We start from the raw sequence: 22,415 nt of genomic DNA, 5'->3' as shown, positions 1-22,415 counted from the left end.
GATCCACCTCCAGTCAGCCGAATCGTGACAGTAAAGAAGAAGTTACAGGTCTGTGAGAGCCAGAAATCTTGCTTGTTTGTAGGTGACCAAATACTTATTTTCCACCATAATTTGCAAATAAATTCTTTAAAAATCAGACAATATGATTTTATGGATTTTTTTTCCTCATTCTGTCTCTCACAATTGAGGTTATAACCTATGATGAAAATTACAGCCTCTCATCTTTTTCAGTGGGAGAACTTGCACAATTGGTGGCTGAATACATACTTTTTTGCCCCACTGTAAAGAAAGATTAACCTATTATTCATATAATGTACAAAGTATGGTATGGTCTGGCCAAACTATTATTATAGTCCTAATATATCAGCCCCATATACAGTATCAATGAATAGGGTCAAGCATTCAATAATATAATACATTTATATATGTGCAATAGAGAATGGATAATAATGAAGTGCAAAAGTAATCAGGATCTGGGTGACTATTAGATCATAGACTACAGAATAGAAGAAACGAATGTCCAGCGAAAGGCTCGACACCTGCTCCGCAAGCAAGTTTACTACAGAGGGTAAACTGATATAGCGACTTCTTACTTCTAGACTACAGAACAGCACAATGTCAGGCAGCTGCTTCTAAGGCCAGCAGGATATTGTTCTGTATCAGAAGAGGCCTGGACTGGAGGAACAGGGACATAATACTACCCCCTATATAAAGCATTGGTACAGTCTATAGTCTATAATACTACCCCTTTATAAAGCATTGGTACAGTCTATAGTCTATAATACTACCCCTTTATAAAGCATTGGTACAGTCTATAGTGTATAATACTCCCCCTTTATAAAGCATTGGTACAGTCTATAATACTACCCCTTTATAAAGCATTGGTACAGTCTATAGTCTATAATACTACCCCTTTATAAAGCATTGGTACAGTCTATAATACTCCCCCTTTATATAGTATTGGTACAGTCTATAGTCTATAATACTACCCCTTTATAAATCATTGGCACAGTCTATAGTCTATAATACTACCCCTTTATAAAGCATTGGTACAGTCTATAATACTCCCCCTTTATATAGCATTGGCACAGTCTATAGTCTATAATACTCCCCCTTTATATAGCATTGGTACAGTCTATAGTCTATAATACTCCCCCTTTATATAGCATTGGCACAGTCTATAATCTATAATACTCCCCCTTTATAAAGTATTGGTACAGTCTATAATACTCCCCCTTTATAAAGCATTGGTACAGTCTATAGTCTATAATACTCCCCCTTTATAAAGCATTGGTACAGTCTATAGTCTATAATACTCCCCCTTTATAAAGCATTGGTACAGTCTATATAGTCTATAATACTCCCCCTTTATAAAGCATTGGTACAGTCTATAGTCTATAATACTCCCCCTTTATAAAGCATTGGTACAGTCTATATAGTCTATAATACTCCCCCTTTATAAAGCATTGGTACAGTCTATAGTCTATAATACTACCCCTTTATAAATCATTGGCACAGTCTATAGTCTATAATACTACCCCTTTATAAAGCATTGGTACAGTCTATAATACTCCCCCTTTATATAGCATTGGCACAGTCTATAGTCTATAATACTCCCCCTTTATATAGCATTGGTACAGTCTATAGTCTATAATACTCCCCCTTTATATAGTATTGGTACAGTCTATATAGTCTATAATACTCCCCCTTTATATAGCATTGGTACAGTCTATAGTCTATAATACTCCCCCTTTATAAAGCATTGGTACAGTCTATAGTCTATAATACTCCCCCTTTATAAAGCATTGGTACGGCCTCTCCTGGAATATGCTGTTCAGTTTTGGTCACCAGTTCATAAAAGGGACATTGTGGAGCTGGAGAAGGTGCAGAGACGCGCGGCCGAACTAATATGGGACCGGAACATCTGAGCTATGAGGAAAGATTAAAAGAATTATATTTGTTTAGTTTTGAGAATAAATGTTTGATCAACGTATATAAGTATATAAACGTCCCATACAAAAATGATGCGACTACGCTCCTTTGTACCTGTTATTATTCTAATTCCTCAATAAACTGGATGTTTTACCTGCTGCCGTGGTGCTGGACATTTCCTATTGTTTCCATTTGAAGGGAACGCCACCCTACTGGTCTGAGCACAGTATGAGTGAATACAAAAAATATGGGGAAAAACTGTTCCAGGTTAAACCCCCTCAAAGGACGAAGGGGCGCTCACTCTGTCTGGAGAAGTCTCAAGGGGCGACAAGACTTCTTTATCATAAGAACTGTGAATTTATGGAACAGTCTACCTCAGGAACTGGTGACAGTAGGAACAGGTGAAAGGTTCAAAACAGGGTTAGATACATTCACTATAGGGTTCGATACATTCACTACAGAGTTAGATACAAACAACAAAAAACGTGGTCTCAAATGGCTGGAGGTGCTCAACCCCAAATGCAGTTGTGCATTTATACTGGGGGAGCAGATCCTGCCCTTGTAGTCCGTTGCTAAGGGGCGATCCCCAGCATAAAAATGCATACAATGGAGGATGCCTGCAGCGGACTACAAGTGCCACAATAGAATCCTACACCAGATAAACGGTGTGGATGTGTAACAATTAGAATAATACAGGAATATGGGTGCACTACTGTGGTAGATGTATACAATGACATTGGCTAATCCCTCAACACTGATGTTAAAATTGAGACATTCGCCAGTGTATCCTTATATGAAGGACACACCAGAGCCCGCACACCAACGCCAAGGTTTCTCAAATGGCGCGGGACCTAATGCTAATCCTACCTGTGCGTGATGAGCAAAACAGGGGCCAGTGGGCAATTACGGCAGCATTCGGTCGACTCACAGCCTCCTCCCAGGTACCCTCCAGCGTGACTGAGCACATACAATGGGAGGAGGGAGGCAGGCTACAAGCCCCACCTGAGTTGGCTGATATAGGTGCCGGCCTCACATGTGCTACCCTAATGCTGCCTGGAAGATATTCATGGCGCATTACATATGGAGGGGCATTTACTAAGGGGTTTAGTAATTTTTTTCTGACTATTTTTGGCGCAAAATTGTCGCAATTGCACCTACCCTATTTTTTGTGCGACTTTCTCTAGCAAGAGCTAGAAAGGAAAAAAAAAAAATTCCCGCTTGATTTACGCAAGTTTTCATTTTTGACTTGCATTGGTCAGGTATTTATTAACTGAGACAGTCGCAGTTGCGCAATAAACTGTCGCAGCGGCCGTAAAAATTGACTAAATTTACTCCAGCTCCAACATGGAGCAGGAAAAGCTACTGCCGCCCGGGCCCCAACATACTTTCTCCCCGCTACCCTCACTGCGCTACCGGGACACTGCAGTGATTTACATCCCCCCCCCCCCCCTCTCACCTGCCAGCGCCACACAACTCCTATCTGTCTGCTGACTGTTGCAAGACTACAAGTCCCAGCATGCCCTTACAGTGAGGACACGCTGGGAGTTGTAGTCTTGTAGCAGCGGGAGCTGAGCGGCGCGGGCGGGAGAAAAGGGGGGAGGGATATCAGTGTCCCCATAAGTGAGGGTAGCGGGGAGGCCGTATGAGGAGCCCGGGCTCCTGCCCCGAGAGCCAAAGGCTTTGGCTGTCAGGGCATGCTGGGTGTTGTTGTTTTGCAACAGCTGGAGGGCCACAGTTTGCAGACCAGTGGTCTGTAAACTGTAGTCCTCCAGCTGTTGCAAAACTAAACAGCTAAAGGGAACCGGCGAAGACGTTCACTTACCCTTCCGAGGCTCCAGCGACGATCGGTGACGGAGATCATCGGGCGGCCGTATCTTGCGGCAATGTCGTGCGGCGCTGGATCCTACGGAAGCCGGTTGCCCAAGCCCTAAAACAGTGTTTCCCAACCAGGGTGCCTCCAGATGTTGCAAGACTACAACTCCCAGCATGCCTGGACAGCCTTTGGCTGTCCAGGCATGCTGGGAGTTGTAGTTTTGCAACATCTGGAGGCACCCTTGTTGGGAAACACTGGCCTAAAACAGTGTTTCCCAACCAGGGTGCCTCCAGATCTTGCAAAACTACAAGTCCCAGGTTGGGAAACACTGTGCCCGGCCTCCGCCCCACCTTACTGTAAGGGCATGCTGGGAGTTGTAGTCCTGCAGCTGGGGGCAGGGGACAAGCTTGTCACTTGCCCACACATCTCCTGCACCCCACAACTACAACTCCCAGGATGTCCTTACTGTAAGGGCATGCTGGCAGTTGTAGACGTGCGGGGCGGGAGATGTGTGAGCAGGTGATAATAAATGTACTAACCCATTTTTTTTTCTTCATTTCAGATCCGTGTATCCTGTGGACTCCTTTGGATTTAGTGGACTACTTCGATGACCAGCGTTTTTCTTTGTTTGATTTTAATAAAATGGTTAACGAGGGCTTGTGGGGGAGTGTTTTTTGTAATAAAAATTTTTTAAAACCTGTTGTGTTTTTTCCTTACTTTACTAGACAGGCTTAGTAGTGGAAGCTTACTTATAGACGGAGTCCATTACTAAGCTGGGCTTAGCGTTAGCCACAAAAACAGCTAGCGCTAACCCCCAATTATTACCCCAGTACCAACAGGCCGGTACCAACAGGCCTGAAGCGTCAAAAATGGCTGGCGTTAGTTTGGCTAGGGAGGGCCAGTAACAATGGACCTCGCCCACCCTGGTAACGTCAGGCTGTTACTGTTTGGTTGGTATTTGGCTGAGAATGAAAATAGGGGGGACCCTATGCGTTTTTTTTTATAAACTTTTATTCTCAGCCAAATACCAACCAAACAGTAACAGCCTGACGTTACCAGGGTGGGCGAGGACCATTGTTACTGGCCCTCCCCAGCCTAAATAACGCCAGCCTGTTACCGCCTAGGCCCAGGAGCGCAATTTTTGCCGCACCGGGCCTGTTGGTACCGGCTCTTCCCGGCACCCCTGTGGCGTTGGGTAGCGGGGTAATAATTGGGGGTTAGCGCTAGCTGTTTTTGTGGTTAATGCTAAGCCCGGCTTAGTAATGGACTCCGTCTGTAAGACAGCTTCCACTACTAAGCCTGTCTAGTAAAGCAAAAAAAAACACAACAGGTTTAAAAAAATTTTATTACAAAAAAACACTCCCCCACAAGCCCTCGTTAACCATTTTATTAACATCAAGCAAAGAAAAACTCTGGTCGTCAAAGTAGTCGACCGAATCCGAAGGAGTCCACAGGATACACGGATCTGTAGAAGAAGTAAAAAAAAAAAAGAGTAAGAACATTTAGGGAGAAAAAACAGTGTTAAAATTTTTTTATAAACACACACACACACACACTAAACGCCGTTTACCACTATTCTGAGCCATGACTGCAATTTAGTTATTGAATTATTTAGATGTGGTGAAAAAGCTAAAAAAAACTCAAAAACAAAAGATCCAGAAGGAAACCTAACAGCCAAACCTATTCAGACAGCAGGAAGAAGGAACAGACTATTTTTTCTACTACATGAAGTAAATTTCCCACTTTTGCCTACGTGTGCCAAATTTATTAACGCCGTGCAACAATTTAGTAAATTTGTCGCACATAGTCAAAAATGAAGTAGAAAAAAACAGGGTGAAAACCAGACTACATAGTAAAAGATTAGTAAATGCACCTCATGGAGTTTACACACCTCCAAGTATAAAATTTAAACAAACAACAAAAAACATGGTCTCAAATGGCTGGAGGTGCTTAACCCCAAATGCGGTTGTGCATTTATACTGGGGGAGCAGATCCTGCTCTTAGGGTCCATTGCTAGGGGCGATCCCCAGCATAAAAATGCAGACAATGGAGGATGCCTGCAGCGGACTACAAGTGCCACAATAGAATCCTACACCAGATAGACGGTGCGGATGTGTAACAATTAGAATAATGCAATACAGGAATAAGGCTAAGGGAGTTAGATACATTCCTAGAACAAAATATAATTAAAGGGGTGTTCCAGGCAAAAACATCTTATCCCCTATCCAAAGAATAGGGGATAAGATGTCTGATCGTGGAGGGCCCACTGCTGGGACCCCCTGCGATCTCCCTGCAGCACCCACATTCTATGGGGGGCTGCGTATCCAGGAAACCTCCGGGTTGGGAGGTGACATCACGCCATGCCTCCTCCATTCATGTCTATGGGAGGCTGTCACGCCCCCTCCCATACACATGAATGGAGGGGGCGTGGCATGACGTCACCTCCCCAGTCCTGGAAACCCAGAGGTTTCCGAAATTGTAGATTCAGCACCCGCATAGAATGCGGGTGCTGCAGGGAGATCGCAAGGGGTCCCAGCAGCGGGCCCCCCACAATCAGACATCTTATCCCCTATCCTTTGGATAGGGGATAAGATGTTTTTGCCCCGAATACCCCTTTAATTCTTATGCAGTAATATAAAATCACATTCCTTCCCCTTCATCCAACCATACCCCTTTCCCTTCAATTCCTTGGTTGAACTTGATAGACGTATGTCTTTTTTCAATCATACTAACTATGTAACTATGTGATTTGGCTTATATTTTATAGGATGGATCCAGTTGTTGTATACAGCTCCAAGGACCAGATTGGGGATCAATGGGATATTGTAAGAAAGTTTTACTCTGGAAAGAGGAACGCTACTGGGGTGTCCATTGTCACCACTGTTGTTCGCGATTGCAATAGAACCACTGGTGGTCTTTACTAAAGACATCTAGAAGAGTGAGAGGTATTAGATATGGTGATGGGCAAAGTCGCACTTTATGTGGAATATTTGTTGCTATTTTAACCCCTTAAGGACCACGGGTTTTTCCGTTTTTGCACTTTCGTTTTTTCCTCCTCACCTCATAACCCTTTCAATTTTGCACCTAAAAATCCATATGATGGCTTATTTTCTACTTTGCAGTGACATCAGTCATTTTACCCAAAAATCTACGGCGAAACGGGAAAAAAAATCATTGTGCGACGAAATAGAAGAAAAAACCCTATTTTGTAAATTTTGGGGGCTTCCGTTTCTACGCAGTAAATTTTTCGGTAAAAATGACACCTTTATTCTGTAGGTCCATACGGTTAAAATGATCCCCTACTTATATAGGTTTGATTTTGTCGCACTTCTGGAAAAAATCATAACTACATGCAGAAAAATTTATGTTTAAAATTGTCATCTTCTGACCCCTATAATTTTTTATTTATCCACATATGGGGCGGTATGAGGGCTCATTTTTTGCGCCGTGATCTGAAGTTTTTAGCGGTACCATTTTTGTATTGATCGGACCTTTTGATCGCTTTTTATTCATTTTTTCATGATATAAAAAGCGACCAAAAATACGTTATTTTGGACTTTGGAATTTTTTTGCGCGTACGCCATTGACCGTGCGGTTTAATTAATTATATATTTTTATAGTTTGGACATTTACGCATGCGGCGATACCACATATGTTTATATTTATTTTTATTTACATGGTGTTTTTTTTATGGGAAAAGGGGGGTGATTCGAACTTTTATTAAGGAAAGGGTTAAATCACATTTATTAACTTTTTTTTTTTACACTTTTTTTTTGCAGTGTTATAGCTCCCATAGGGACCTATAGCACTGCACACGCTGATCTCTTATACTGATCATTGTTATCCCATAGGGACCTATAACACTGCACACACTGATCTTATACCCTGTTCACTGCAAAGCCATAGCTTTGCAGTGATCAGGGTTATCGGCGGTCGATTACTCAAGCCTGAATCTCAGGCTTGGAGCAATCAATCGCCGAGGGGACACGCCGGAGGCAGGTAAGAGGACCTCCGCTCGTGTCCCAGCTGATCGGAACACCGCATTTTCACTGCGGTGGTCCCGATCAGCCCCGCTGAGCAGCCGGGAAGGTTTTACTTTCGGTTTAGACGCGGCGTTCAACTTTGAACGCCGCGTCTAAAGGCTTAATAGCGCGCGGCACTGCGACCGCTGCCGCGCGCTATTAGCTCCGGGTCCTGGCATCAGATACATGCCGGGACCGACCCGATATGACGCGGGGTCACCGCGTGACCCCGCGTTATATCGCGGGAGCCGGCAAAGGACGTAAATATACGTCCTTGGTCGTTAAGGGGTTAAGGTGATAATAAGGATTGCCTCTATTTTAGGTCTCCAAATAAACGAGGGGGAAATCAAATTTGAGTCCAATAGATAATTTATCTGATGACTCTACGGTGATCGAAACACCATTAGTAGTTGTAGTAGTGGTATCCACAACTTAATATTTGAGTCTGTGGGTTCAAAAGGATCTTAGTCAGTTTATACCTTTAAACTTGTCTCCATTAACATAAACAGACAAACAGGTAGAGAATTATCAAACCAGTGGGGTCCAAACCTAGATAGCAGCAAAGGTACCAAATCACTAAGCAGAAATTAAACGTGTCACCCGGCGAGGTCAGAATACACAGGATACAACAAGCTAGGAGCAGCATAAGAGCTAGTGCAGACTGATTCAAACACAAGCCAGGAATGACAGGTTTTCTGGGAATTTATATCCACCTGAGACCAGGGAAGGATGAGGTGTCAGCACCAAATACTTGGCTTTATTTTATAGCCTCTTAGCTACAATATATGAAAGAGTGAACAATACAAATGTCAGGTGGTCCTTTACATAGATTGTTGGGGGAAGTCTTTAAAGCAACTCTGACACCTTGTTCCCCCACACTAAACCCAGGTTTAAAATGCGACTTTTCATGTGATGCCCGGGAAGTTAGGCTAGATGGATGGATGCACGCACACCGCAGTGAGGTGAGACAAATACTAATGAGATGACGCTCGCCCAGCCATTGGTCCTGCTCAGTGTATAACCCCTATTTGCCCTGGATGCCTACACCCCCGGACTAAGGTCTTCTGACCGAAACGTGTTGGGGTGGTGGCCTCCTGGGACTTCTGGTAATCTGCAGCAGTGTGGTTAGTATAGTACTCCTTGAGTTGGTTGCCATCCATTTGGTTTGTCTCTTGTGCATCATGCCACGCCCCTTCAATGCAAGTCTATGGGAGGGAGCGTGGTGACTGCCACGCCCCCTCCTATAGACTTGCATTGAGGGGGCGTGGCATCATGTCACAAGGGCGTGGCCTTGACATCACGACTCCCGCCGCCTGCACCCAGCATTCTAAACGAACTCCGGGTGCTGCACAGACAGACATCTTATCCTCTATCCTTTGGAGGTGGTGCTGGTATACAGAGCTTCCCTGCCTTTGTTCCCTTCTGTTCTTATATACCCGCCATCATCATATATATTCATAGACCCTTCGATCATGTGAGCCCAAGGTGGGCGAGTATATGGAAGACGATAGGGAAAGCTCTGTATACTGTGTAAGGATTCCTCCTTGGGGATTAGCTCCGGGATCGTCCTGGACACGGCCACGGGACACGTTTCCACTCAATAAACCCGCAGACAACGGTTATTCATGCACGCCTGGCACCTTGCCAGCTTTATTTAGACAGGTTGCAGGTAAAACAAAACATAACTCAGGAACAAACCAAAGTCCTAGACCGTCTGGTCACTGACTACACATATCAGCATGCCCTGACTACTATCTGGTTAGCTACCCTCAGCCAGCATAAAACATGTGCCCCTGCAACCTGTTACTCACAGTTCACACCACCTCTTCACTTCTTGGACCGCTCACAGTTCACTGTGTGTTTCCTCAACAGGGTCCATGTGTCTCCCCCTACAGCGACATAACAGGGTCCGTGTGTCTCCCCCTACAGCGACATAACAGGGTCCGTGTGTCTCCCCCTACAGCGACATAACAGGGTCCGTGTGTCTCCCCCTACAGCGACATAACAGGGTCCGTGTGTCTCCCCCTACAGCGACATAACAGGGTCCGTGTGTCTCCCCCTACAGCAACATAACAGGGTCCGTGTGTCTCCCCCTACAGCGACATAACAGGGTCCGTGTGTCTCCCCCTACAGCGACATAACAGGGTCCGTGTGTCTCCCCCTACAGCGACATAACAGGGTCCGTGTGTCTCCCCCTACAGTGACATAACAGGGTCCATGTGTCTCCCCCTACAGCGACATAACAGGGTCCGTGTGTCTCCCCCTACAGCGATGTGCTGTTACCCAGGGAGAGCCCCAACTATTCTGTTTCTTTTTCTTTTAAACACACTTTCCCTTCCTGATACCTCATTAATCAGGCCACAGGTGGAGCATTCTGCAGAGATAGCAAGGGAAATACACCCTTTCCTTGCCACACTGCCACATATTCCCCCCCCCCCCCCCCCCCCCTCTGCTCAGACCACCGGGAAGGAGCACTTGTATTCAAAAGGCAGAGTCCATCTGCCTTTCCTTTTCCTTGAACAACTACGTCCAACAGGTTTTGAGGCACTTGGCTTCCTTCATCAGTAGATTTTATCTGCACCACTTCAATGGTGCACCCTTCTTTCATTCGCACTTTCATCAGCCACCGAGCACAAGACTTTTGGTCACCGGAGACAAATTCCTTGTAAAAAGCTCCATTCATGTCACACCTTTCCAACACCAGGTTCTTCATCTTGGTCTGTGCAGCGCTCTGGACACTAGGTGCGGACAAGGCAGATGCTCCAGGCCTTTGTCTTCTTCTGTCACTGGTATGACCATCGCCCAAACTTTGCTGGTGGCCAACCGAGCCTGTATCACCCATTTGCAGGACTTCTAAGACATCCTCCCCAATTTCAGGAGGCTTCCCTTCAATGCACCTGTCCATCTTCTCCTTAAGAGGGACTCTTCTCCAAATTCTACTTCTGCAGACTTTCTTCCGATGTTTTCTGGAACTAATCCAGCGCCTCTCAGGGATTCTACCACGACCCAGTCTTCTATCACAGTGACCTCTTTTTAAGGACTCTGCTTTCTTATTAGCCCTGTCTTTAGGGACACCGACTTTCACAGGCTCATTTTTAGGCTCCTTTAGCCAGTTTTTCACCTGCACCTTCAGATGTGTCACGGACTTTACTTGCAGCTTCTGCAGTTATCTCTGGTTTAACTTCTACCTCAGAGAACTTCTCTGCCTCACAATTTTCACCATCCAATGTCAATATCTCTGCAGCTTCAGAGGACTTCCCATATGGTTTCACTTCAGTCTCAGCTTCAGAGGACTTCCCATATGGTTTCACTTCAGTCTCAGCTTCAGAGGACCTTTCATATGGCTTCTTCTCATGGTCTTCAGACTCTACTGTTTCTTGCGTCCATTGTTCAGACTCCGCCTTTTTTAGAGAAAGCATCCCTGTCTCCAGAAGCTTTTGCCCCACAAGCAGTTTTTCTTTTTTTACATGGACGGCTGTGGCTTTGGCCTCAGTTTCCATCGGAGACACTTTTAACCTCTCGTTAGCCAGTTCTACTATAGCTTGGTCACTGCTTTCTTTTAGGACCTTCATGTCCCCTTCCAGCTTTAAACATTTCTGCTGCTCACTCTTGAGCTTAGCAGAGTTCTTCTTCTCACTTTCCAGCAATTCTGTCAAGTTTTTGACAGTATCCTCCAGAGACAGCAGTTGTTCTCTCATCTGCTCCCTTTTTTTACCAAGACCAGCGCGTTTTTTCTGAGATCTCTTATTTTCAGCGGTCTCCTTACTCTCGCTGCTGGATCTCGAGACATTCTCTTGTCTTCTGACAGACACTTGTCCTTGGCCGGTCTCTTCCTTCAAGCCAACTCGTTCAGACTCTTCTCCACCTTTAGGAGTAGTCTCCCCCTTTTCAAGGGTCTTGGCCACTTGGGCTTCAGGGTAGTTCCTGGACAGTCTCTCTGGACTGTCTCTCTGCTCACTGGCAGACTTCTCTTTCACTTCAACACTGTCTCTCTGCTGCCCAGCAGAAAGGTCTAGAACTCCTGGGTCTGCAACAACATCTGGTCCAGTGGTTCGACCTTCCTGGTCACGATCCATCTCTGGTCCAGACATCACATCTCCTTCACTCAGGACTCTGTCTGTGACAGTAAGCGCAGCACCCAGCTCCACATGTACTCTCTTCAGTACTTCTGCATTATCCACAGACATCTCTGTAGCTTCTTTTCCAGTCACCTCTTCCAGATGACCGCGCAACTCTAGCCCCACCTTGGGCTCATCTTCAGCTGGCGGATGGAACCCATGTTCCTGTACCTGATCCGTTTCTGGTTTCACTGAAGATTCTCTTTCAGTCAGAGGCACACTTGTCACTTGAGTCACTGGATCCTCTTGGACTTGACTCACGGTCTGGTCTTCAGCTCCCCCAGCAGTCTGGCAGACCCCTATCTGACATATATCTAGTGACTGCTGACACCCCCCGTCCTCAGCCTCTGCTGACACCCCCCGTCCTCAGCTTCTGCTGAGTAACTCTCCACTAGTGTGTGGTGCAAGTCAAGTGTTGTGGGCCTATCAGGTGTACCTGCTCTAGTTACCTGGCTATCTTCCCATAATTGCTGAAAAAATTGAAAATCCGTCCCCAGTACTGCATCATACTCCAAGGAGGGCTCTATTGCAACCTTGTGACCTATAGTACCATAGGGAGTAGAAATACAGACATTAACCGTTTTATAACCCCAAATACCGGCCTGCATAGACACTATAGTGGGGTCCGGCCTGCATAGACATTATAGTGGGGTCCGGCCTGTATAGACACTATAGCGGGGTCTGGCTTGTATAGACACTATAGCGGGGTCTGGCTTGTATAGACACTATAGCGGGGTCTGGCTTGTATAGACACTATAGCAGGGTCCGGCTTGTATAGACATTATAGTGGGGTCCGGCTTGTATAGACATTATAGTGGGGTCCGGCCTGTATAGACATTATAGTGGGGTCCGGCCTGCATAGACACTATAGCGGGGTCCGGCCTGCATAGACACTATAGCGGGGTCCGGCCTGTATAGACACTATAGCGGGGTCCGGCCTGTATAGACACTATAGCAGGGTCCAGCCTGCATAGACATTATAGTGGGGTCCGGCCTGTATAGACATTATAGCGGGGTCCGGCCTGTATAGACACTATAGCGGGGTCCGGCCTGTATAGACACTATAGCGGGGTCCGGCCTGTATAGACACTATAGCAAGGTCCAGCCTGCATAGACATTATAGTGGGGTCCGGCCTGTATAGACACTATAGCAAGGTCCAGCCTGCATAGACATTATAGTGGGGTCCGGCCTGTATAGACATTATAGCGGGGTCCGGCCTGTATAGACACTATAGCAGGGTCCAGCCTGCATAGACATTATAGTGGGGTCCGGCCTGTATAGACATTATAGTGGGGTCCGGCCTGTATAGACATTATAGTGGGGTCCGGCCTGTATAGACATTATAGTGGGGTCCGGCCTGTATAGACATTATAGTGGGGTCCGGCCTGTATAGACACTATAGTGGGGTCCGGCTTGTATAGACACTATAGCGGGGTCCGGCCTGTATAGACATTATAGTGGGGTCCGGCCTGTATAGACACTTTAGCGGGGTCCGGCCTGCATAGACATTATAGCGGGGTCCGGCCTGCATAGACATTATAGTGGGGTCCGGCCTGTATAGACATTATAGTGGGGTCCGGCCTGTATAGACATTATAGTGGGGTCCGGCCTGCATAGACATTATAGCGGGGTCCGGCCTGTATAGACACTTTAGCGGGGTCCGGCCTGCATAGACATTATAGCGGGGTCCGGCCTGCATAGACATTATAGTGGGGTCCGGCCTGTATAGACATTATAGTGGGGTCCGGCCTGTATAGACATTATAGTGGGGTCCGGCCTGCATAGACATTATAGCGGGGTCCGGCCTGTATAGACATTATAGTGGGGTCCGGCCTGTATAGACATTATAGTGGGGTCCGGCCTGTATAGACACTATAGTGGGGTCTGGCTTGTATAGACACTATAGCGGGGTCCGGCCTGCATAGACATTATAGCGGGGTCCGGCTTGTATAGACACTATAGCGGGGTCCGGCCTGCATAGACATTATAGTGGGGTCCGGCCTGTATAGACATTATAGCGGGTCCGGCCTGTATAGACACTATAGCGGGGTCCGGCCTGTATAGACATTATAGCGGGGTCCGGCCTGTATAGACACTATAGCGGGGTCCGGCCTGTATAGACATTATAGCGGGTCCGGCCTGTATAGACACTATAGCGGGGTCCGGCCTGTATAGACACTATAGCGGGGTCCGGCCTGTATAGACACTATAGCGGGGTCCGGCCTGTATAGACACTATAGCGGGGTCTGGCCTGTATAGACATTATAGTGGGGTCCGGCCTGTATAGACATTATAGTGGGGTCCGGCCTGTATAGACACTATAGCGGGGTCCGGCCTGTATAGACACTTTAGCGGGGTCCGGCCTGTATAGACATTATAGTGGGGTCCGGCCTGTATAGACACTTTAGCGGGGTCCGGCCTGTATAGACATTATAGCGGGGTCCGGCCAGTATAGACATTATAGTGGGGTCCGGCCTGTATAGACACTATAGCGGGGTCCGGCCTGTATAGACATTATAGTGGGGTCCGGCCTGTATAGACATTATAGCGGGGTCCGGCCTGTATAGACACTATAGCGGGGTCCGGCCTGTATAGACATTATAGTGGGGTCCGGCCTGTATAGACATTATAGCGGGGTCCGGCCTGTATAGACACTATAGCGGGGTCCGGCCTGTATAGACATTATAGTGGGGTCCGGCCTGTATAGACACTTTAGCGGGGTCCGGCCTGTATAGACATTATAGCGGGGTCCGGCCAGTATAGACATTATAGTGGGGTCCGGCCTGCATAGACATTATAGCGGGGTCCGGCCTGTATAGACATTATAGTGGGGTCCGGCCTGTATAGACACTTTAGCGGGGTCCGGCCTGTATAGACATTATAGTGGGGTCCGGCCTGTATAGACACTATAGCGGGGTCCGGCCTGTATAGACACTATAGCGGGGTCCGGCCTGTATAGACATTATAGTGGGGTCCGGCCTGTGTAGACATTATAGCGGGGTCCGGCCTGTATAGACACTATAGCGGGGTCCGGCCTGTATAGACATTATAGTGGGGTCCGGCCTGTATAGACACTTTAGCGGGGTCCGGCCTGTATAGACATTATAGCGGGGTCCGGCCAGTATAGACATTATAGTGGGGTCCGGCCTGCATAGACATTATAGCGGGGTCCGGCCTGTATAGACATTATAGTGGGGTCCGGCCTGTATAGACACTTTAGCGGGGTCCGGCCTGTATAGACATTATAGTGGGGTCCGGCCTGTATAGACACTTTAGCGGGGTCCGGCCTGTATAGACATTATAGTGGGGTCCGGCCTGTATAGACACTATAGCAGGGTCCGGCCTGTATAGACATTATAGCGGGGTCCGGCCTGTATAGACACTATAGCGGGGTCCGGCCTGTATAGACATTATAGTGGGGTCCGGCCTGCATAGACATTATAGCGGGGTCCGGCCTGTATAGACATTATAGTGGGGTCCGGCCTGTATAGACACTATAGCGGGGTCCGGCCTGTATAGACATTATAGCGGGGTCCGGCCTGTATAGACACTATAGCGGGGTCCGGCCTGTATAGACACTATAGCGGGGTCCGGCCTGTATAGACACTATAGCGGGGTCCGGCCTGTATAGACATTATAGTGGGGTCCGGCCTGTATAGACATTATAGCGGGGTCCGGCCAGTATAGACATTATAGCGGGGTCCGGCCTGTATAGACATTATAGTGGGGTCCGGCCTGTATAGACACTATAGCGGGGTCCGGCCTGTATAGACATTATAGTGGGGTCCGGCCTGTATAGACACTATAGCGGGGTCCGGCCTGTATAGACATTATAGTGGGGTCCGGCCTGTATAGACACTATAGCGGGGTCCGGCCTGTATAGACACTATAGCGGGGTCCGGCTTGTATAGACACTATAGCGGGGTCCGGCCTGTATAGACATTATAGTGGGGTCCGGCCTGTATAGACACTTTAGCGGGGTCCGGCCTGCATAGACATTATAGCGGGGTCCGGCCTGCATAGACATTATAGTGGGGTCCGGCCTGTATAGACATTATAGTGGGGTCCGGCCTGTATAGACATTATAGTGGGGTCCGGCCTGCATAGACATTATAGCGGGGTCCGGCCTGTATAGACACTTTAGCGGGGTCCGGCCTGCATAGACATTATAGCGGGGTCCGGCCTGCATAGACATTATAGTGGGGTCCGGCCTGTATAGACATTATAGTGGGGTCCGGCCTGTATAGACATTATAGTGGGGTCCGGCCTGCATAGACATTATAGCGGGGTCCGGCCTGTATAGACATTATAGTGGGGTCCGGCCTGTATAGACATTATAGTGGGGTCCGGCCTGTATAGACACTATAGTGGGGTCTGGCTTGTATAGACACTATAGCGGGGTCCGGCCTGCATAGACATTATAGCGGGGTCCGGCTTGTATAGACACTATAGCGGGGTCCGGCCTGCATAGACATTATAGTGGGGTCCGGCCTGTATAGACATTATAGCGGGTCCGGCCTGTATAGACACTATAGCGGGGTCCGGCCTGTATAGACATTATAGCGGGGTCCGGCCTGTATAGACACTATAGCGGGGTCCGGCCTGTATAGACATTATAGCGGGTCCGGCCTGTATAGACACTATAGCGGGGTCCGGCCTGTATAGACACTATAGCGGGGTCCGGCCTGTATAGACACTATAGCGGGGTCCGGCCTGTATAGACACTATAGCGGGGTCTGGCCTGTATAGACATTATAGTGGGGTCCGGCCTGTATAGACATTATAGTGGGGTCCGGCCTGTATAGACACTATAGCGGGGTCCGGCCTGTATAGACACTTTAGCGGGGTCCGGCCTGTATAGACATTATAGTGGGGTCCGGCCTGTATAGACACTTTAGCGGGGTCCGGCCTGTATAGACATTATAGCGGGGTCCGGCCAGTATAGACATTATAGTGGGGTCCGGCCTGTATAGACACTATAGCGGGGTCCGGCCTGTATAGACATTATAGTGGGGTCCGGCCTGTATAGACATTATAGCGGGGTCCGGCCTGTATAGACACTATAGCGGGGTCCGGCCTGTATAGACATTATAGTGGGGTCCGGCCTGTATAGACATTATAGCGGGGTCCGGCCTGTATAGACACTATAGCGGGGTCCGGCCTGTATAGACATTACAGTGGGGTCCGGCCTGTATAGACACTTTAGCGGGGTCCGGCCTGTATAGACATTATAGCGGGGTCCGGCCAGTATAGACATTATAGTGGGGTCCGGCCTGCATAGACATTATAGCGGGGTCCGGCCTGTGTAGACATTATAGCGGGGTCCGGCCTGTATAGACACTATAGCGGGGTCCGGCCTGTATAGACATTATAGTGGGGTCCGGCCTGTATAGACACTTTAGCGGGGTCCGGCCTGTATAGACATTATAGCGGGGTCCGGCCAGTATAGACATTATAGTGGGGTCCGGCCTGCATAGACATTATAGCGGGGTCCGGCCTGTATAGACATTATAGTGGGGTCCGGCCTGTATAGACACTTTAGCGGGGTCCGGCCTGTATAGACATTATAGTGGGGTCCGGCCTGTATAGACATTATAGTGGGGTCCGGCCTGTATAGACACTTTAGCGGGGTCCGGCCTGTATAGACATTATAGTGGGGTCCGGCCTGTATAGACACTATAGCAGGGTCCGGCCTGTATAGACATTATAGCGGGGTCCGGCCTGTATAGACACTATAGCGGGGTCCGGCCTGTATAGACATTATAGTGGGGTCCGGCCTGCATAGACATTATAGCGGGGTCCGGCCTGTATAGACATTATAGTGGGGTCCGGCCTGTATAGACACTATAGCGGGGTCCGGCCTGTATAGACATTATAGTGGGGTCCGGCCTGTATAGACACTATAGCGGGGTCCGGCCTGTATAGACATTATAGCGGGGTCCGGCCTGTATAGACACTATAGCGGGGTCCGGCCTGTATAGACACTATAGCGGGGTCCGGCCTGTATAGACACTATAGCGGGGTCCGGCCTGTATAGACACTATAGCGGGGTCCGGCCTGTATAGACATTATAGTGGGGTCCGGCCTGTATAGACATTATAGCGGGGTCCGGCCAGTATAGACATTATAGCGGGGTCCGGCCTGTATAGACATTATAGTGGGGTCCGGCCTGTATAGACACTATAGCGGGGTCCGGCCTGTATAGACATTATAGTGGGGTCCGGCCTGTATAGACACTATAGCGGGGTCCGGCCTGTATAGACATTATAGTGGGGTCCGGCCTGTATAGACACTATAGCGGGGTCCGGCCTGTATAGACACTATAGCGGGGTCCGGCCTGCATAGACATTATAGCGGGGTCCGGCCTGTATAGACATTATAGTGGGGTCCGGCCTGTATAGACACTATAGCGGGGTCCGGCCTGTATAGACATTATAGCGGGGTCCGGCCTGTATAGACACTATAGCGGGGTCTGGCCTGTATAGACACTATAGCGGGGTCCGGCCTGTATAGACACTATAGCGGGGTCCGGCCTGTATAGACACTATAGCGGGGTCCGGCCTGTATAGACATTATAGTGGGGTCCGGCCTGTATAGACATTATAGCGGGGTCCGGCCAGTATAGACATTATAGCGGGGTCCGGCCTGTATAGACATTATAGTGGGGTCCGGCCTGTATAGACACTATAGCGGGGTCCGGCCTGTATAGACATTATAGTGGGGTCCGGCCTGTATAGACACTATAGCGGGGTCCGGCCTGTATAGACATTATAGTGGGGTCCGGCCTGTATAGACACTATAGCGGGGTCCGGCCTGTATAGACACTATAGCGGGGTCCGGCCTGTATAGACATTATAGTGGGGTCCGGCCTGTATAGACATTATAGCGGGGTCCGGCCAGTATAGACATTATAGCGGGGTCCGGCCAGTATAGACATTATAGTGGGGTCCGGCCTGCATAGACACTATAGCGGGGTCCGGCCTGTATAGACATTATAGTGGGGTCCGGCCTGCATAGACATTATAGCGGGGTCCGGCCAGTATAGACATTATAGCGGGGTCCGGCCTGTATAGACATTATAGTGGGGTCCGGCCTGTATAGACACTATAGTGGGGTCTGGCCTGTATAGACACTATAGCGGGGTCCGGCCTGCTTAAACATTATAGTGGGGTCTGGCCTGTATAGACACTATAGCGGGGTCCGGCCTGTATAGACATTATAGCGGGGTCCGGCCAGTATAGACATTATAGCGGGGTCCGGCCTGTATAGACATTATAGTGGGGTCCGGCCTGCATAGACATTATAGCGGGGTCCGGCCTGTATAGACATTATAGTGGGGTCCGGCCTGTATAGACATTATAGTGGGGTCCGGCCAGTATAGACATTATAGCGGGGTCCGGCCTGTATAGACACTATAGAGGGGTCCGGCCTGTATAGACATCATAGCGGGGTCCGGCCAGTATAGACATTATAGTGGGGTCCGGCCTGTATAGACATTATAGTGGGGTCCGGCCTGTATAGACACTATAGCGGGGTCCGGCCTGTATAGACACTATAGCGGGGTCCGGCCTGTATAGACACTATAGTGGGGTCCGGCCTGTATAGACATTATAGCGGGGTCCGGCCAGTATAGACATTATAGCGGGGTCCGGCCTGTATAGACATTATAGTGGGGTCCGGCCTGCATAGACATTATAGTGGGGTCTGGCCTGTATAGACACTATAGCGGGGTCCGGCCTGTATAGACATTATAGCGGGGTCCGGCCAGTATAGACATTATAGCGGGGTCCGGCCTGTATAGACATTATAGTGGGGTCCGGCCTGCATAGACATTATAGTGGGGTCCGGCCTGCATAGACATTATAGCGGGGTCCGGCCAGTATAGACATTATAGCGGGGTCCGGCCTGTATAGACATTATAGTGGGGTCCGGCCTGCATAGACATTATAGTGGGGTCTGGCCTGTATAGACACTATAGCGGGGTCCGGCCTGTATAGACATTATAGCGGGGTCCGGCCAGTATAGACATTATAGCGGGGTCCGGCCTGTATAGACATTATAGTGGGGTCCGGCCTGCATAGACATTATAGCGGGGTCCGGCCTGTATAGACATTATAGTGGGGTCCGGCCTGTATAGACATTATAGTGGGGTCCGGCCTGTATAGACATTATAGCGGGTCCGGCCTGTATAGACACTATAGCGGGGTCCGGCCTGTATAGACATTATAGCGGGGTCCGGCCAGTATAGACATTATAGCGGGGTCCGGCCTGTATAGACATTATAGCGGGGTCCGGCCAGTATAGACACTATAGCGGGGTCCGGCCTGTATAGACATTATAGTGGGGTCCGGCCTGTATAGACACTATAGCGGGGTCCGGCCTGTATAGACATTATAGTGGGGTCCGGCCTGTATAGACATTATAGCGGGGTCCGGCCTGTATAGACACTATAGCGGGGTCCGGCCTGTATAGACACTATAGCGGGGTCCGGCCTGTATAGACATTATAGTGGGGTCCGGCCTGCATAGACATTATAGTGGGGTCTGGCCTGTATAGACACTATAGCGGGGTCCGGCCTGTATAGACATTATAGCGGGGTCCGGCCAGTATAGACATTATAGCGGGGTCCGGCCTGTATAGACATTATAGTGGGGTCCGGCCTGTATAGACATTATAGCGGGGTCCGGCCTGCATAGACATTATAGTGGGGTCCGGCCTGCATAGACATTATAGCGGGGTCCGGCCAGTATAGACATTATAGCGGGGTCCGGCCTGTATAGACATTATAGTGGGGTCCGGCCTGCATAGACATTATAGTGGGGTCTGGCCTGTATAGACACTATAGCGGGGTCCGGCCTGTATAGACATTATAGCGGGGTCCGGCCAGTATAGACATTATAGCGGGGTCCGGCCTGTATAGACATTATAGTGGGGTCCGGCCTGCATAGACATTATAGCGGGGTCCGGCCTGTATAGACATTATAGTGGGGTCCGGCCTGTATAGACATTATAGTGGGGTCCGGCCTGTATAGACATTATAGCGGGTCCGGCCTGTATAGACACTATAGCGGGGTCCGGCCTGTATAGACATTATAGCGGGGTCCGGCCAGTATAGACATTATAGCGGGGTCCGGCCTGTATAGACATTATAGTGGGGTCCGGCCTGTATAGACATTATAGTGGGGTCCGGCCTGTATAGACATTATAGTGGGGTCCGGCCTGTATAGACACTATAGCGGGGTCCGGCCTGTATAGACACTATAGCGGGGTCCGGCCTGTATAGACACTATAGCGGGGTCCGGCCTGTATAGACACTATAGTGGGGTCCGGCCTGTATAGACACTATAGCGGGGTCCGGCCTGTATAGACATTATAGCGGGGTCCGGCCTGTATAGACATTATAGTGGGGTCCGGCCTGTATAGACACTATAGCGGGGTCCGGCCTGTATAGACATTATAGCGGGGTCCGGCCTGTATAGACATTATAGTGGGGTCCGGCCTGTATAGACACTATAGCGGGGTCCGGCCTGTATAGACATTATAGCGGGGTCCGGCCTGTATAGACACTATAGTGGGGTCCGGCTTTCTCCTGCTGGACTTTACCAGACTTATTACACATTTTGGGTCTAACAAAACCGTCATCTTTTTACCTTCTATTTCCAGCTCACACAGCTTTTCTTTTGTCCTGTCAGGTGGGATCAGTTCTCTTTACATCTGAACACAACATAAGTTTTTCAACAAAAACCTTATCAGATTGCACATGTTCAGAATGTACAGGACAGTTCATAGCACTAGGACCTAACTCAGGCAAAGTGTTTTGTTACATTTTCTCCCAGTTCTGCATTTAACATTTTCTGTTCACCAGATTTTTTCAATCCGATCTGCACAGTGTGAACAGTCCCATCAGTCTTCATGAGGGGTTCCCCACCCTCACATGATTTTGCAACTGGACATAGGTTGGTACCACCTTGAACACTGTTCACACAGTCAACTAGGGAAACACCACCCTCCGACTCAGCTTTTTTATGCACAGTCCCATCATTCTTATGTACAGTCTCATAGTCATTAAACATGGCCCCCATAACCCCTGGAACAGTCTTACCAGAATCTCTTGCCGTCCAATCGGTTAAGGGCTGGCGCTGGACTCCTCTCACCAGCTTCTCTGCTGCAGAACATCGCTCCACTTGCTCTTTAAGTAGCTCTGCAACTTTAAACCCAGCATCACTGTTAGGCTGCAGTGCACATTGTAGTCTTGCAGCGCGGATTACTCCCACTTTAGTCAGGATCTCTGTCTTGACTTTCTCATAGTCCCGTAAGATCTTTGGATCCAGTTCACAATGAACTTTTTGGGCATCTCCTCCAATGAATCCAAACACCAAGTTCCCCCCGTGTCTTGGGCCGCGCCTCATGTGTAGCAATCATCTCAACTCTGCAAAGCTTGCTTCCTCTTGCGCTGCAGCCGTCTGCAACAAAGCACTTATCAGGACATCCATCTTGCAACACTTCAAACCTTGCAAACACAGCATAGT

The 22,415-nt window shown here is 48.7% G+C and overlaps 1 protein-coding gene across 2 annotated transcripts in view; it reads right to left on the bottom strand.

Annotated features, from left to right (window-relative positions):
• Positions 1–22,180, bottom strand: part of LOC130285440 (baculoviral IAP repeat-containing protein 2-like) — a 36,952-nt gene extending 14,772 nt beyond the window's left edge. The window contains exon 1 of one of the 2 annotated variants that reach the window (XM_056536836.1): positions 21,989–22,180. The gene's annotated coding sequence lies outside the window, so the exon portion shown is untranslated. The remainder of the gene's footprint in view (positions 1–21,988) is intronic. The other variant, XM_056536835.1, reaches the window with a different exon arrangement.
• Between the last annotated feature and the right edge of the window lie 235 nt (positions 22,181–22,415).

The sequence above is a fragment of the Hyla sarda genome, chromosome 8, assembly GCF_029499605.1.
Source record: "Hyla sarda isolate aHylSar1 chromosome 8, aHylSar1.hap1, whole genome shotgun sequence".
Taxonomy (NCBI): domain Eukaryota; kingdom Metazoa; phylum Chordata; class Amphibia; order Anura; family Hylidae; genus Hyla; species Hyla sarda.
The sequence above is the reverse complement of the archived record's forward strand: the minus strand, read 5'-3'. Positions and strand labels throughout refer to the sequence as shown.